The 15,064-nt window shown below is 38.8% G+C and overlaps 1 protein-coding gene across 1 annotated transcript in view; it reads right to left on the bottom strand.

The window, feature by feature from the left end:
- Positions 1 to 11,564, bottom strand: part of trps1 (trichorhinophalangeal syndrome I) — a 109,132-nt gene extending 97,568 nt beyond the window's left edge. The window contains exon 1 of the mRNA XM_065947944.1: positions 11,070 to 11,564. The gene's annotated coding sequence lies outside the window, so the exon portion shown is untranslated. The remainder of the gene's footprint in view (positions 1 to 11,069) is intronic.
- Positions 11,565 to 15,064: the final 3,500 nt, after the last annotated feature.

Raw genomic sequence — 15,064 nt, 5'->3', positions numbered from 1 at the left:
ACTGAGCTTTTCCCCCACCCTGACACACACAAACCCACACAAACACACTCACACACACACACACACACAGCACCAGAGTAAATTTAACTGTCAGCCGTAAAGTTTTGGACTATAGCGAGTGATCTTTTGGCCCCTTTGCTCCCTCCTCCCTCTCCTCCTATGCAAATGCTGCTGGGTCTTTAAGTTCCTCATCCGTCCTTCTGTCCATTCATCCTTCTGATTTCCTTTTCTTGATCTATTTCCACCTAACTGTTTGAAACATTTCCTTTTCCTTCCCTCTTCTATATTTCCTTTATTGACTGATCCTTTGTCTCACTTCCTCCGACCATTAATCGATCCATCCATCCCTCTTTCTCTCTCTCCACAGGCCAACACCAACCAAAGACACCCTCCCCCCCCCGCCCTTTTTTCTTATCTCCTACTTCCCCAGAAATGAAAAACTGCCCTTTCCTCTTCCCTTTTTTTTTTTATCATTCATTCTCACCCCCAACTCCTATATTATCCACACACACACACTTGTGACTGTGGGCCTCTGACACCCACCTTTTCTGTCTCCCCCAAACAAAAGTCTCAAAGACCCCCAGATGTGTGCCCCCTTCATTTCCATTTCAAAAAAGAAACCACCTCCCTCTCTCTATCATCCATCTTTACACACACACACACACACACACACACACACACACACACACACACACACACACACACACACACACACACACACACACACACACACACACACACACACACACACACACACACACACACACACACACACACACACACACACACACACACACACACACACACACACACACACACACACACACACACACACACACACACACACACACACACACACACACACACACACACACACACACACACACACACACTTCTGTCTTTCGTGAGATGATAATAAAAAAACACGCTGACCACGACAAATATCATTTATCTGATCCTTCAGAGGCCGCTTCTTCCCCTTTAAGTCAGATTTATTTTAAACATGCTGACAATCATGTTTCTATCATACGAAACATTCTGACACTAACCAAATTGTTGAATCGCTCAGGTCTCCACATGTTTAGGCCCCAAAGGTGAGGCCTGAAGGGGGTTTAAAGGTATGGTTTGAGATGTTATAGAGAACTGTAACCTGAACAAACATACATGTTTGAGCCCTGCAATTAATCCAAAACTGATATTATGAGCCTCAAATAATAAACTTTGGTAATGTAACTGAATGATAAATCACTTCATTGGAGAATGTGATCACGCTGTACTGTTCACCTGCAGTTACATCTTAGAAGCATTCTGAGTTTGTGAACATGATCCAAAATGTTTTGTTTGAACTAAATACAAAGATTAAATAAATTCCACAGCAGGAAAAAGGAAATCATGCAAGAATGGTTGTGAAAGCTCTGAAATATTTAATGTCCAGGATCAGTAAATCTATATCATCTAAATTAATTTATCAATTGATCTATATACAAATTTCACAAACTCTGAAAAGTGGCTTTTCACAGCTTAATGCAAAGCCTTTGAGTGACTTATTCTGTCAGATGAATAACTCAAACCACAACGGTTTTCACTACATCAGATTGTATGAGACTAATAAAAGCAAGAAATGAATCACATATGAGAAGCTGAAACTTAAACTAATGAACTGTCAGTGGGAGCCTTAGTGGCTGCCATATTGTCTTGCAATAACTGATTAACTAAAGCAGCTCAGTTTGACAATATTTCAACAATCAATTGATGATAAAAAATAGTTATTTTAGGTGAAAGTGTCAATCCTTGCTTAGATTACAACAAGAAGCGTATCATTTTATTCCTTCTTTTAAAAGATTTTGTGCTAAATCACTACTCCATCTATTAAACAGCGACTGATAGGACCCCGTCATTGTCACCTGATAGAGTGCAAATGAAAGTCACATAAGCAAAATCTAAAACAATTCTACCAGAACCAAAAGGTTGTGGAAATCTAAGAGTCAACCGCTTTCTTTAACGTCAAAGGAATTCCCTACATTACACTTGATACATGCATTAAACCAAAGGGTTTTTTTTTTGCTACCAGGACAAGATGCTTCACCTTTAAATATGCTGAATAAGCACTGTTTAGTGCGGTGAGAGAAGATGAATCCCTGCATCTTTCAAAGTGTGCGTGGCTTGAAGAGAAGCCCTGAAGGTATCTGCTCAAAGTGTCTGCAGGGCTGAATCCTCTAAAGCCCAGAGCTGCTACAGCAGGATGATTTAACAGCATCACTCAAAAAAAGACCAAGCTCGACCTCACCCTGCAGAGCACAGGTGAAGTTTGCCGTTTCGCATCACTTTTCTACAGTTCCTTCAGATTTGGGTCAAAATGTCAAGCAAGACTGGAGCCAAATTTCGAGGGCGTCACTTCTCCCCGTGCTCCCTTCTTCTCATCTCCCTGCTGTGGAGCAGCTAGCCAACGTTACATGAATAAAATAATACTACACGCCAGACTGTCTATTCATGAATTACAGTTTCTAAATCCTCCCATAATCTGTGTTTTAATGCTTTTCCACTACAGTCCAAACACAGCCAGAAAACACACAAAACAATCTGCAGGGTCTGGTGTGGCTATTCGCTTAACCCAAGAAAAAAAACATGTTAGTTGTTTAAATCATAGTTTTAATTTGACGGGACGCCATAAAAAGTCTGCCCCTTATTACACATGCACAAATACACACACACACACACACACACACACACACACACACACGCACAGACACAGACACACACACACGTTCATATACACACAGTGAGGACAAAGACTACTTTGAAAAGTTACTCAGCCACCAGATGTTTTAGCCAGATCCCAGACTACAATACTAATGGGGCTGTATGTGTATGTGTGTGTGTATGTGTGTGTGTGTGTAAGAAGGAGAGAGAGAGCGAATGTGCGCGCGAGAGAGAGAGAGAGAGAGAAAGGGTTTTCAAAGCAGCAAAATGAATCTCTTTCTTCTGCAGGTATGAAATGTTAACAATGCTTTAGAAATAAAGCAAAAAGCTTCATACTTTATACTCCATCACACACACATATACACACAAAAAGGACAAGGAAAACACACAGAGCCACAATGAGAAACTGCACAGTGTTAAACCATGTCACAGATGAAAGGATAAATGTTACGTGCACATGAGCACATCCATCCGTGACTTAAAACGGCCGTTTCCTAGCGATAGCGCTAAATGACTGCGAAACACACACCGGGAGAGAAAAGGTGCAGAGGAAAGTGGCACATCAAAACTTTGAAGAAATACTATTGTGACTGAGAGAGATCACAATAGCAAACAAATGTCAGTGTGTATTTACACTTGAAAGGAAAGTTCAATGCAATGTACCGGCGGAGTAAATCACACATTGTGACAGTGCTTACACTGTGATCAAGCACACGTGACGCCGACAGTCTTGGTGTCGTGCAATACACTGAAAGTGAGAGAGATGGAGAGATAGACAGAAACAGGGGGGGAGGAGAAGGAGAAGGGGAAAGAGTGAAACACAGACATGAAAAGCTGCTAATTTGTCAGATATGAAATCAGGCTTCATCTTTGTAAGTGAGCGTGCGAGTTCTTGGTGTGACTGTGGATAGAAGAGACAGTTAACCATCAGTATATAAACAGTCAGTGCGTCAGAAACCAAGCAGCAGATAAGACAGATTTGAGCTCAACGGAAGCAGATAAGTGATGATGGACCATTGTAATAACTGATAGCCTTCAGTCAGCAAGGCTGAACTGTCTGGAGGTGAAAGCGACACCGCAGGACAAGCCTGACAGGTTGTGTGTTTTCTGATTGCATATTATTGAAATATGTGGAGTTACAGCTTCGAAGCATCAATCACACTTCTTAGGTGGCTCAAATTTGGCTTGATAGTGTCTCCAGAAAGATTGTTTTTGGATTAAAAGCAGATATTGTAGCTCTCATAGGTCATGCACACGATAACAAGTTGATTTAGAACACATGTTAGACTTGCAAGAGTGTGAAATACTTGATTTCTTTCTCACTATAAAGCACCAGGTGAATGTTTAGCGTCACAGTGGGTGACTTTCCAACTTGCATAAAATCAAATGACTTTATTTCATGTCAAATTAATCAGCTGTATACTCGTTTAAAAAAAAAAAGACAACTTTTACCCATGTTGCTTCCTCAATGAAAAAAATTACAAAAAAAAAACCCCTGCCACTTCTACTCGTGAAAAGTCTCGCTGAATTAAGCACACAGTACTTGAGGAAAATGTGTCGGTACTCTCTCCATCTGCGTGCTGCACAGGCTTTTCAGCCTCGACACAAAGAGGCTTACAACATAAATCATATTCAAATTTATGCCACTTATGCTGCTTTCACATTTTCCGTTGATAATTTTCGCTCTATGCCTGCTGTGTGCTGTGTTGAAAACTAAGAATTTATAGATGGCAAGACTCGCTCACCAAACACTCGAGAACAGTACACAAATGTGCTCAGGAGAGCGCAAGTTTGGATGCACTTTTACAGCTTCAGGTTGCATTTACTGTCCCCATACGATCTTTTCCTTATGATCGCCCTTATCTCGTCATTATAATATACAGTCTCATAGACCAAAATCATTCCCATAATACATACATTCCAATAAGTACATAAATAATACTTTATCTCCTAACTCTAAATCTGACCTCTAGCAAAAAGAAAAGTTACATTTAGAGAACTTTCAATGTATACTATTCGATTCTTAATATCACTGTTGACAACAAATGTATGCCATATGCAAAACTTTTGTAAGTTCTTGACAAAGAATGAAAGAGAAATCATAATAACTTGAGGGGTCTTGCTAAACCTAAGAACTGTTCCATTCTTAATATGAAAACTAACGTTACAAGATTGGTAGTAAGTTTTTTTTCTGAATACACTTCCACATTTCTGTGCGTCTGTGAGCTTTACTTTACACGACATTGTAGGTAAATAATGAACCTCAACAGAAAGAAATAAAGCTAAATAATCTTTCAACACATTTCAAACAAGCTGCATTTTAACCGTGATGGATTACCTCTTAAGTCATTTTGAAGTTGTTCTTTTTTTGCTTCGTCATTAACAAAACAAGCTCTAATACCCTCATATGTTAAATATTACACCGACATCACCAGGAAATTTGTAAAGGGGAGCAGACATGACAAAAATAAAAGGTTCTGGCTGCTGTGCTGTAACTATGAGGTCGTTATGTGACAGCTGACGGGATGTTTGATGTACTCGACAAAGCACAATTTCATAAAATAATGATGCCATGAGAAATAGAAGCACTGGATCTCAGTCAAATTCATTATGCATAGGGCGCCAGTAGCCTATAGTGGTTAGTGTGGACGCCCCATGTGTGGAGGCTGAAGTCCTCCAGGCGGGCGGTCACAGGTTCGAGTCTGACCTGTGACTGCTTTCCCACATGTCAGTCCCCATTCTCTCCCATTTCTGACTATATCCACTCCTTACTCTAAATAAAGGAAAAGAAACCTTTAAAAAAATTAATTGTGCATTCCCCCATGCTCCACCTCAATTGTGAAATTGATAGCTCTTTAATGATTTTTGCTGCAGGTTTTGGCTCATTATTCATCAATTTGAGTTACACGTTTTTGTAATTGGACTTTAGCTTTTTAGTTTGGGGCTTCATTTTTAAATGTGAAGCTGTAAAAAAGGAAGGTTTTATAAGCTATTATTACTAAATGACCGACAACGCCAGTGGACAAAAGAAATGTCACTAACTTAAAGGAGTGTAAATAAGCTTCTGGACTATATTTAGTCTCCATATAAACATATTGAGAGTCATCTTTTAACGCAGAGTTCAGACAAATAAGCAGAGGCAACCCCAAGCTTTGGCATTAAAATCTCTGTTTCACTAACATTGAAAACACATGGGAGTTTTGTTTATTCGCACAAAATCGGATCAGACTTCCAAGACCAAACACAATCAGTGGATTTTGTGTCGAGATACGTACTGACCACTGTTTGTAGGAAAGCTACATATTTCTCCTTCTGACAAACATTCGTAAACATGCGAGTCCTTTTCGCGTCCTTTCAAAACCCTTCAAACCTGGAAGCTGGAATCTGAGGACAGTCCGCACTAAATGTTTGGGACTGATGCAAAATGTGCATACTGTGACTATATGATCAAAGCTCAAAGTTAGATCTGTCAAACATGTCCAAGGTATACAAAATAAAAACACAAAATTTTTGTACTTCAATTGAATATTCTTCTCATTAAAGGCTACTTTTTTTTTAAACAGCTGGGAACAACGGAGCTGTTTTTCACTTTTTAAATAGAAATGATTTGGAGGTTGATTGAACGCAGCCTTCAGAAGAAATGCTTTGGTGTTCGTCTCACATGAGCGATGATAAGTGAACATCTCAGTGCAGCGGAAGGATGAGCGCGTCGATGCTGAGTCAAAGCAGTCAAAAGTCAAAACATGTCACCAAAAATAAAAGGTTTTGTCAGAGAACCAAGGTCTGGTAAACCAGCACAGGAGACAAACTTTTGATAGTATTTCCAACCTTGCTAAATGTGTCATTTTAGAAGTAGTGTTATTTACTGGAGGTGTTTGGGACTTTACAGACAGTAAGTTGTGAAGAGAAATAAGGTGTTCTGAGGTTGTTGGGTTTTTTTTTTTAACCTTAGTCTCTTTAACCACAAGACCATCCTGCTGCCTGTGTCACCACCTTCTACTTCTATATACCAAAAATCCTCTCAACCACCGCCACTTTTATCAGCCTCCCCTCTATCGTGACAGGAGGATTATTTACTCTCCCAGATCAAAGGCTGAAAAATTGCCCCATATTTAGGATTTGTCTGTCCCAAAAACACTAAAAGACAGGGGGGAAAAAAAGAATCATTTCACCCTAAACCAAGACCATGTGCTCGTTATCTGAAGCAGGCCGTCTAAAAGACAGACTTAAAAGTCTAAAATAAACCAAAGACATTAGAGGCAAAGTCAGGCCTAAACAAGGCTGTACTAACCACAGACAGAGCGTGGATGACATTTTGGGCATTTAGCAGACACTCGTTTCCAAGAGTGACTTCCAGTAAATGTAAGAGTAGAAAAAAGGCTTAAATCCCTGTATCGCCGTCCTCACAAGCGGCTAATATAAAAAGGGATGAAAGAGCCAAAACAATGCCCCCAGACAGTGAAATAAGTTTAAAACAATTGTGTCTTTGGGATATGAGCAAAACAAGAGACTGGGTAATAAAGGAGTGCGAGCCACAGAGACATGAGCCAAGAGAGCCAGAAGCCTTACAAAGAGGTCGCTTTTTTTCTTCCTCCTTTTAAATAAACTATCCGTGACAAATGGAGCTTTTCCTTTATCTGAACTGCAGGCCGGGCTGAGATGAAGAACGGCTGATTGCTCTAATAGATGCTATCTTTTCCTGCTTATTGGAAACAATGAGGGTTAAGACAGTTCAGAAATAAATGGGATCAGAAATGAGAGAGAGAGACGGATGTTGTGTGTACACATGGAAGAGGAACAATTTTAAGGAAACAGCATCCTATCCCTTCTGATCTTCCGTAAGGTCAAATAGATTTTAACTGGTTTATTGTAAATATTGGATTGGTGTCCTGTATTGATACAGGACCTTTAGGTGGGTATTGAGATCTTCTGTAAATGTCATATGGCACGTAAAAACACACAAAAGAACAAGCGCTGATTAAACTCAAAACTTTTATGAAAACATCTAGTGCCACTTTAGACACTCCAGTAAGAGTGAACTTAGTTGACTGTCTTGACAATACAAAATATTAAGCTCAACTGACCTTTGGGGGAATCCTTAGAATCACTGTCTTTATATATGGTAACACCTAATTTACTAACATGCTAAATTGCAATCCAGCCACAAAATGCCAGTTTAAAGAATAGTAATATAAGCCAATACTAAATGTGATACATCATGAAACACTTTGAGAAAGACAAGCAGACTATAAGCAGAGAGGGAGACGGTGCTGAATGAGAGGCTGAGGTTATATTTCAGGAGTTATTACTTGAACTCCCCTGTAAGAATGACAGATTTTAGCGGGTAATGTAAAGCAAATAAAAGACTTAACATGGCCCTAAAACTGCTACTGGTTCATGTGGAGCAGATACTGGAACACGTTTTTATTGACAGCAGCAGTTTAGCAATCGTCAATTGACTAACTTTTATCCTTCCTGTACACTTTTTAAATTTGGTCAAACTGTTATAAAGCGCAGGTGAGTTTATGGATTTTACTGTGCAAGGTCTTGACTTATTAATTGCAAAATAAAAAAGGTTTGTTTGTGTATTGATGTGCACTTTCTTGGATATTGTTCTGAGAGAGCACTTGTCTTCTTCCTTGTATTGCTTTAGTTCTTGAACTTACAGAAAAGTTTTTTGGAAGTTATACCAACTGTATAAAAAAAAGTTTTTACAAAACTTAATAACGAAATAGTAAACTCTTCTTTAATTACTAATTATCATGACTATATATGATATACTTAAAGAAGAAAATATGGTGTAGGTAGCATACATTTTCTACTTTATAGCATCATGCTGTCAGGACTTTTTCTCTCCATCTCAAACTTTTTTCCCTCGCGCCGCAGCGCCGCTTCGGAGCAACCAAAGAAAATTGCATGGCAGCCCACAAAATCACTACAGTTGTTCCTTGTGTCTTACAGAACATCCAACCATCAATAAAACACAGGAGATACATTCCAGCTAGTTGAACAGGACATTTCTGACTTCCCTCGCTCCATGTGTTCTCTCTCTCTCTCTCTCTTTCCCTCACTGATAGCGTCTTTTTCTCTCAGAACTTTCTCTCTTCCCAGTTCCACCGCAGAGACTTCACATATTGCAGCCATATGAGTAAGCCATGGCTGTCTCCACACACACACACACACGCACACACACACACACACAGGAAAAAGTCCCTCTCCCACTCTGTCTCTCTCACACACATACGGGAAAGAGTTTTACAAGCAGAGGTTCTCTTTAGGAAGTCGTCAACTGTTTTGACGTTTAATAGCAGCTACGAACAAGGCCGTAAGATACAATAATATCCAGTGTCTGGAAGGAGGGAAAAGTTTTCAAAGTTAAAGAGCTAGGTTGATTCATGTGTTAGATCAAATGTTTAACACATTTTAAAGAAACGTGTTAAATGTTAGAAATGCTCCATGCAGGCACATTACATGCATTACATAAGTGGATTAAAGAAGACAATATTTGGACATGTAGCTGCGTAGTGAGAAAAAAAGAGCGCATACGAGGCAGGAGAGCGTCATATCTAAGTTTTTGGGGGGAGGACATTCATGGACAAGAGGTATGACAGGACGGCAAAAAACTCAGTGAAAAGTATACCAAAGATAATTAAAAGTTATTGTCAGCTGAAGGAACGAGATTCTAATGTTATATAGAGAATCTAAAGGTGCCATTGTGAGTTTAAAACTACTACCTAGTGCTAAAACAAAGATAAATAGCAATTTAACTTGTTAGAAAGTTTTACACTGTGATCTATGTCACCCAAATTATATTCAGCTTCTATTTAAAAAATATTAACTAAATTCAAGTTTGAAAACTTTGTGTTTGTTATTTTTAGACGTCCGTTCTTTTTTAAACAAACTTGTCACCATCCTGAATCTAACAGAATTTTTCTTTTTTTCCTTTTTTTTTACATTTGTCGTGTCCCTTATGTCAAATGTTAAATGCTGAGAAAGTTCTAATAAATACTTAGAGGTGTACCAGTACGCTTCTAAAGCTGCCAAGCAAAATCCAACTTTAAAAGTTTCACCAATCAGAAATAATGTTGGGTTTGTTTTTTTCCAAGGTGATCCTTGTGTTTTTAAAACCATTCCCTGTTGTGATGGAACAAGTCTGCCAGGTTGTCAGAGCAATTGTTGTCTTGTGTAACTTTAGGGTCCTAACAGAAAGCAAGAACGTCCAGAGAATGTTACGATTATCAGTCTAAATCCTGATATCAATTTTAAAAGTTTCACTTTGTATGATAAATGAGCAAACTACTACGTGACAGTGAAATGCCGATGGACATGCTTTGCATCTAAAAAAAAACTTTCTAAAAAAAAAAAAGTTTTCCAAACGGTGCACGGTTATCCGAATAAATAGATTTAAAACTAAGTAAAACTCAAACTGTCTACTTTGACAAATTTAAACAAGTGTTTAGTCTCCTTAAAAGTGCTATGAACCTCCTCTAGTATATATTTAAAAAAAAAAAAAGACTGAGGTTATCTGTTAAACAAAAGTCGTCCCACACATAAGCAGTAGTTTAGGGTCCAGAATTTGAGAACTGTGAAGGACTATGTAAAAAGCTTCCTTGCAGTGTGTGCCTCATTGTACTGGCTTCACATACTCTTCTCTCCCCACAGAGTTGTCATGCCTACCCGGCTCCCTTATCTCAAAGGAACATCACAGTTACTTACAACACAGAGGAGGAGGAGGAGGGGGGGGCAACTTTCTCAAAGTTGAGTGGAAATGCAACTCAGGCTTCCCGGCATCACTCAGGAAAAGTTTCACAACAACAACAACAACAACAATAACTAATAAGTAACTGCGCGACATCTTAAGATAATAAATTGGTGTTTCAAGCTGTTGTGACAGGATGTTTGGGGGGAATCTTTTACGACATTTCACATCCACCATGCGCTCGCCAGCTCGCTAACAATGAAAGAGGTGCAAAAACAGCGCCATATCGGCAGTAAACCGCTGGATAATCACCATCTCTTTGATGTGAAGTTGCAACACTTGTCAACTTTGAGCTCTCAAAACTACAAGCATCTTAACTGTGGCCACCTTTTGGCTCAAAACTCTTTTCCCCCTTTCTCTACGACGTGCGTCATTCGGAGGACCAATAAGTCTGAACTTGAGTAGTTCGCAGTCACAAAAGTGATGAAAAAAGTTATCAATGAAAAATTACAGAAAAAGTTACACACAGTAGTCACACGGGTGCTGTCTTGAAGTGGCTAAAATCACTCACAAAGTCGTCGCATTTCTAACGCAGCTCAGTCGGGATGCCACTTATCGTAAATGAATGTCAAAAACAAGAAACAGAACTTATTAAAAAAAAAAAACCTACTTGATTCGAGTAAGTCACTCCACGTCCCCTTGTCGTTTTGCCTTGAAACTCAGTCTCAATCAAAGCAGTAGCCGTCCCCCAGTAGCCCCCTCAATTTGTATTAGTGTGGCGTTTGGGTGTCCTAACCTAAATGTAAATTGCCATGTGAATTCAAAGCGGTGCTGCTCTTTTTCCTCTCTCTCATTCAGCAGCTTTTCCTTACCGACGCTGCTCAGGCCGTTAGTTACATAAGACGCAAACCGACTGCTGCCCGTCGTAAAACTACAAACAGCTAGCAGAGCAACATTTTGCTTCCTAAACGCACCACTGATAGCCCGGCTTCCCTTTTTTTTTTTAAGACGATTTTCCCACTTGTCCGAGAGCATGCATTTTCGCCATCTACAACTCCTACCGTGCATCGCGGGTTGCGTTTTTTTAACCGTATACAATGTCACTGCACCACAGAGGACTGTGTGCTATATGCATGGTGTGTGTTTGTGTTAGTAGTGTTTCTTTTGGTTCTGCTTACCTGTTGATCAAAATAAGAATTAGCCTCTTTTCTCTCAATGTGTGCCTCTTTCAGCAGCCTGTTAAGATGGTGGCTGGCTGGCTGGATGGCTCGTCTCTTTGTGGGCTTTTTGTTTGTTGATGATGTCGGACGGGGTGACTATGTCTTGGCTGTCTCTTTTTTCTCTTTGGTCTGAGAGGGAAAGAGAGATAGTTAAAGGCTTCACAGCAACACTGATACCGACTGATTAGTGAGTTAGGTTGGCTCTGGTGGAGTAATATTCCGATGTTATAGTTTGTTATTCAGCCCACCAGAGCACGGATTTGCTGGTCACAGCAAACCAAAGCGGAGCAGTTCGTTATCTGTTTTTTTTTTTTTTGGTACAGACTAGTGTTATCGCTTTGCTGTGACAGGACCTCTCTGCCCGTCTCTGTAGGCTGTGGGCATTACGTCAGAGGAGGAAGACACAGCAGCTCTATTAATATCAAGAAGCCACCCGAAGACTGACTCTTAAAGTGACACACACTGTAATCTCACTTTTATACACGGTTAATACTAAACCATATCAAATACTCACCGAAAATAAAGAGCGGTGACTTTTAAAGGGACACACACTTATTAACAGTTTTTAAAACCAACCACTTCATTAAAACCAAAAATGTTCACCGTTAAAGTTACAAACTCTGGCATTTCAATGTTTTCTACTTCATATGCCTATTCATGAATTTAAAAAGCTCCGCTGAAAGCAAGAAGTTGACTCTAAACATGACAGAAAGTAGTCTCATTTATTTACACAGTTGTTACCAAACCAAATAAACTTCGAAATCTGACTGTGAAAGTCCACACACTCAGAGCCACTTCAAAACAGTTGTTGAACAAAATGTATCTTCTAAATTTAAGAATAATTACACACATCGTCATCTCAATGTTTTCATTTTATTGCCTATGTTTTAAGACCATATCAACAAAAACATGCATGTTTGTTGATTCTCATGAGAACTCTGACATATTTCTTTTCTATTTAGCATATGTTATTAAACAAAGTACAACTTTTGAAAAGCCTGACATATGACTGTTTTTTTGTTCATGCCTTAGAGTGACAAACACGTTTATCACACTTATCAACACAGGGGTTCTCAACTGGTGGCTCGTGACCCAAAAGTGGGTCGCAGATGTGTGCTTGGAAAAAAGATTGTGTTTATTTTGTTCTGTCACCATTGTTTTGTACCATATGAGGTCCAAACCTTTTTTTTTTCATTGTATAAATGTCATTGCCTGAAAAATATCAGTATCAATATCAGAAATTAGGGCCACAATATTCATTAAGGAGTTGGTGGTTGATCCTGAGGCAAGACCAGTTGAGAACCACTGTACTAAACTACTAAACCAGAGATAACTGTGACAGAATATGCATGAATTTATGATCTGTTGTTAAAGGGCTTTGTTATAACAGAATGAAATGAGGAGAGTTGACTCAAGTACAAAACAGTGTTGTGGGACTTCATTTTAGATTAAGCTATTCATTTTGAGAAAATTTACATCAAATGTAGTCTTCATAGAAATCAAATGACCTAAACAAACTATAAAACAGGTTTGAAAAATCTTTTCAATGTTTTTTTTACTTTCAGTGTTGCTCTACTGAGTTGCGTGACCTCCACCAACTGTAGAAAGATCTGCTGTCATAATGACTGTTAACCACTCCCCACAAAACTTTTGGCTTTTGTGTGTGAAACAGCACGTAACACACGAAGCTCTGTTACAGCAAGAACCATAGTGAATATTGTTACCAATTTGGTTTACTAATAGTCAGAAACCCCTGGTTAAGCGTGTAGCCTTTAATGAATCACACTATAGTGGAAGCAGTATTTACATCCTAAAAATGTAAAACTACTGACAAGTAAAATATCTTCAATCAAAGATAACCAATTTAATTCACACATTTTAAATATAAACAAAGTTCTCTATTCACAAATTTCACAGTATATTGACACCAAACTCATTGACAATTTCCTGCTACAAATTGATCTTTAGTGGGACAATACACACAGTGTTTACAGTCATTTAAAATCAATCAATATCTCACAGCCCTAAAATACTCATTGAAACTCAGGCCAAACTTTCAAAGCAAGTCCATACGCATATGTTAAATGAAATCCTCAGGCAATGTGGTTTAAAAAATGCTTTTTATCTGAACCAAATCAGATGTGGGAGTCCTCTACACTCAAAGTTAAGAGGTGCATATATATTACTAAATCTTATCTGGCATGATACATTGTAACCGCAGGGCAATTGAAACCTGGGCCAGCAACATCAAAATCTTCCATCAGTAAATTAATTTCTAAGATGATCATTACCTCCAGCAGCAAAAAAAAAATGAAGAAAAGTCAACTGAGAAACTCTGCAGATTAAGTATGGGTAACAAGTCTCTTAATATCAGTTTCTATTTTTGTCTTCTAAAGCAATCCCTACAGGTAAACTAGCCGTGAAGTTATATTTAGAAGAGGCAGGAGTCCCAGGTCAACATGCAGAGCAGGTTTATTTCATTTTTAATTTACATGCAGATTTCTTTATACTTTTTCTTTTGTTTTAGAAAAAAAATTAAACGTACATTTTAAGTGATACAGAAAATCATGTAGTTGAAACCCTTGCAGTACTTAAAAACACAATGTTTTTTTCTTATTTTCAGGTAAGATGATGCACTTTTATTGTCAGTGCAGGAAAGTAAACTAAGAACTGAGGAGAGTTATTCCAATTTTAAGGTCAAGACCAGTGTTGCTTAATCTGATTAAGGTATGTTTACTGTAAATTATTCGTTAATGTCTGTAGAATTTTTCATTCAAGAATCTCACAGAAAAAAAACATTGAAACTATAAAAGATGGCCATAAAGCATATATGTAACTTTTCCACCCAGTAGTTTTAAAGTTGATCTAATACAATGACTTTCGTTCAGCAGGGAGAATAGTGTCTCTCCAATGCCAACAGCACGCCCTGTTCCCCTGCTCTTAGCACTATGTAACTCTGGCAGACGGTCGCGGTCATCTCGTGAGATGTCGTGCGGCTTTTTCGGCACTAGTTCACACCACAGCCTTCAGCCGTCTCCGTACTGTGTGATACAATAGCTCAGGCTAAGAAATGGAAGAACACAGTGACTGATGGAGCTACAAAGAAGAGTAAAAGAGAGAGTGACCGAGCAAGACTACAGAACATATTGGACAAGCTTTTACACGTTGGTGAGAGATTCGCTAAACAGCAATTAGTAATGTATAAAAAGAACGTAACACATTATAAATGCATGGTTGCAAAGAGGTTACACTACTGCCCAGCAATTAGGTATTATGATCTGTCTTACAGCTAATGGGAAAGCAACAATCAGACAGCATGAGACAATGATTACACCAATAATAGTACAGCCTAACATTGTGTCATAATATGGGATGAATAATATCTGCAGGGATGTACAGCTCAGCTTATTGCTCGGTGACTCTGTCTTTTTCGCCTTCCCTTGTT

The sequence above is a fragment of the Labrus bergylta genome, chromosome 19 (genome assembly GCF_963930695.1).
Source record: "Labrus bergylta chromosome 19, fLabBer1.1, whole genome shotgun sequence".
Lineage (NCBI taxonomy): Eukaryota > Metazoa > Chordata > Actinopteri > Labriformes > Labridae > Labrus > Labrus bergylta.
The sequence above is the reverse complement of the archived record's forward strand: the minus strand, read 5'-3'. Positions and strand labels throughout refer to the sequence as shown.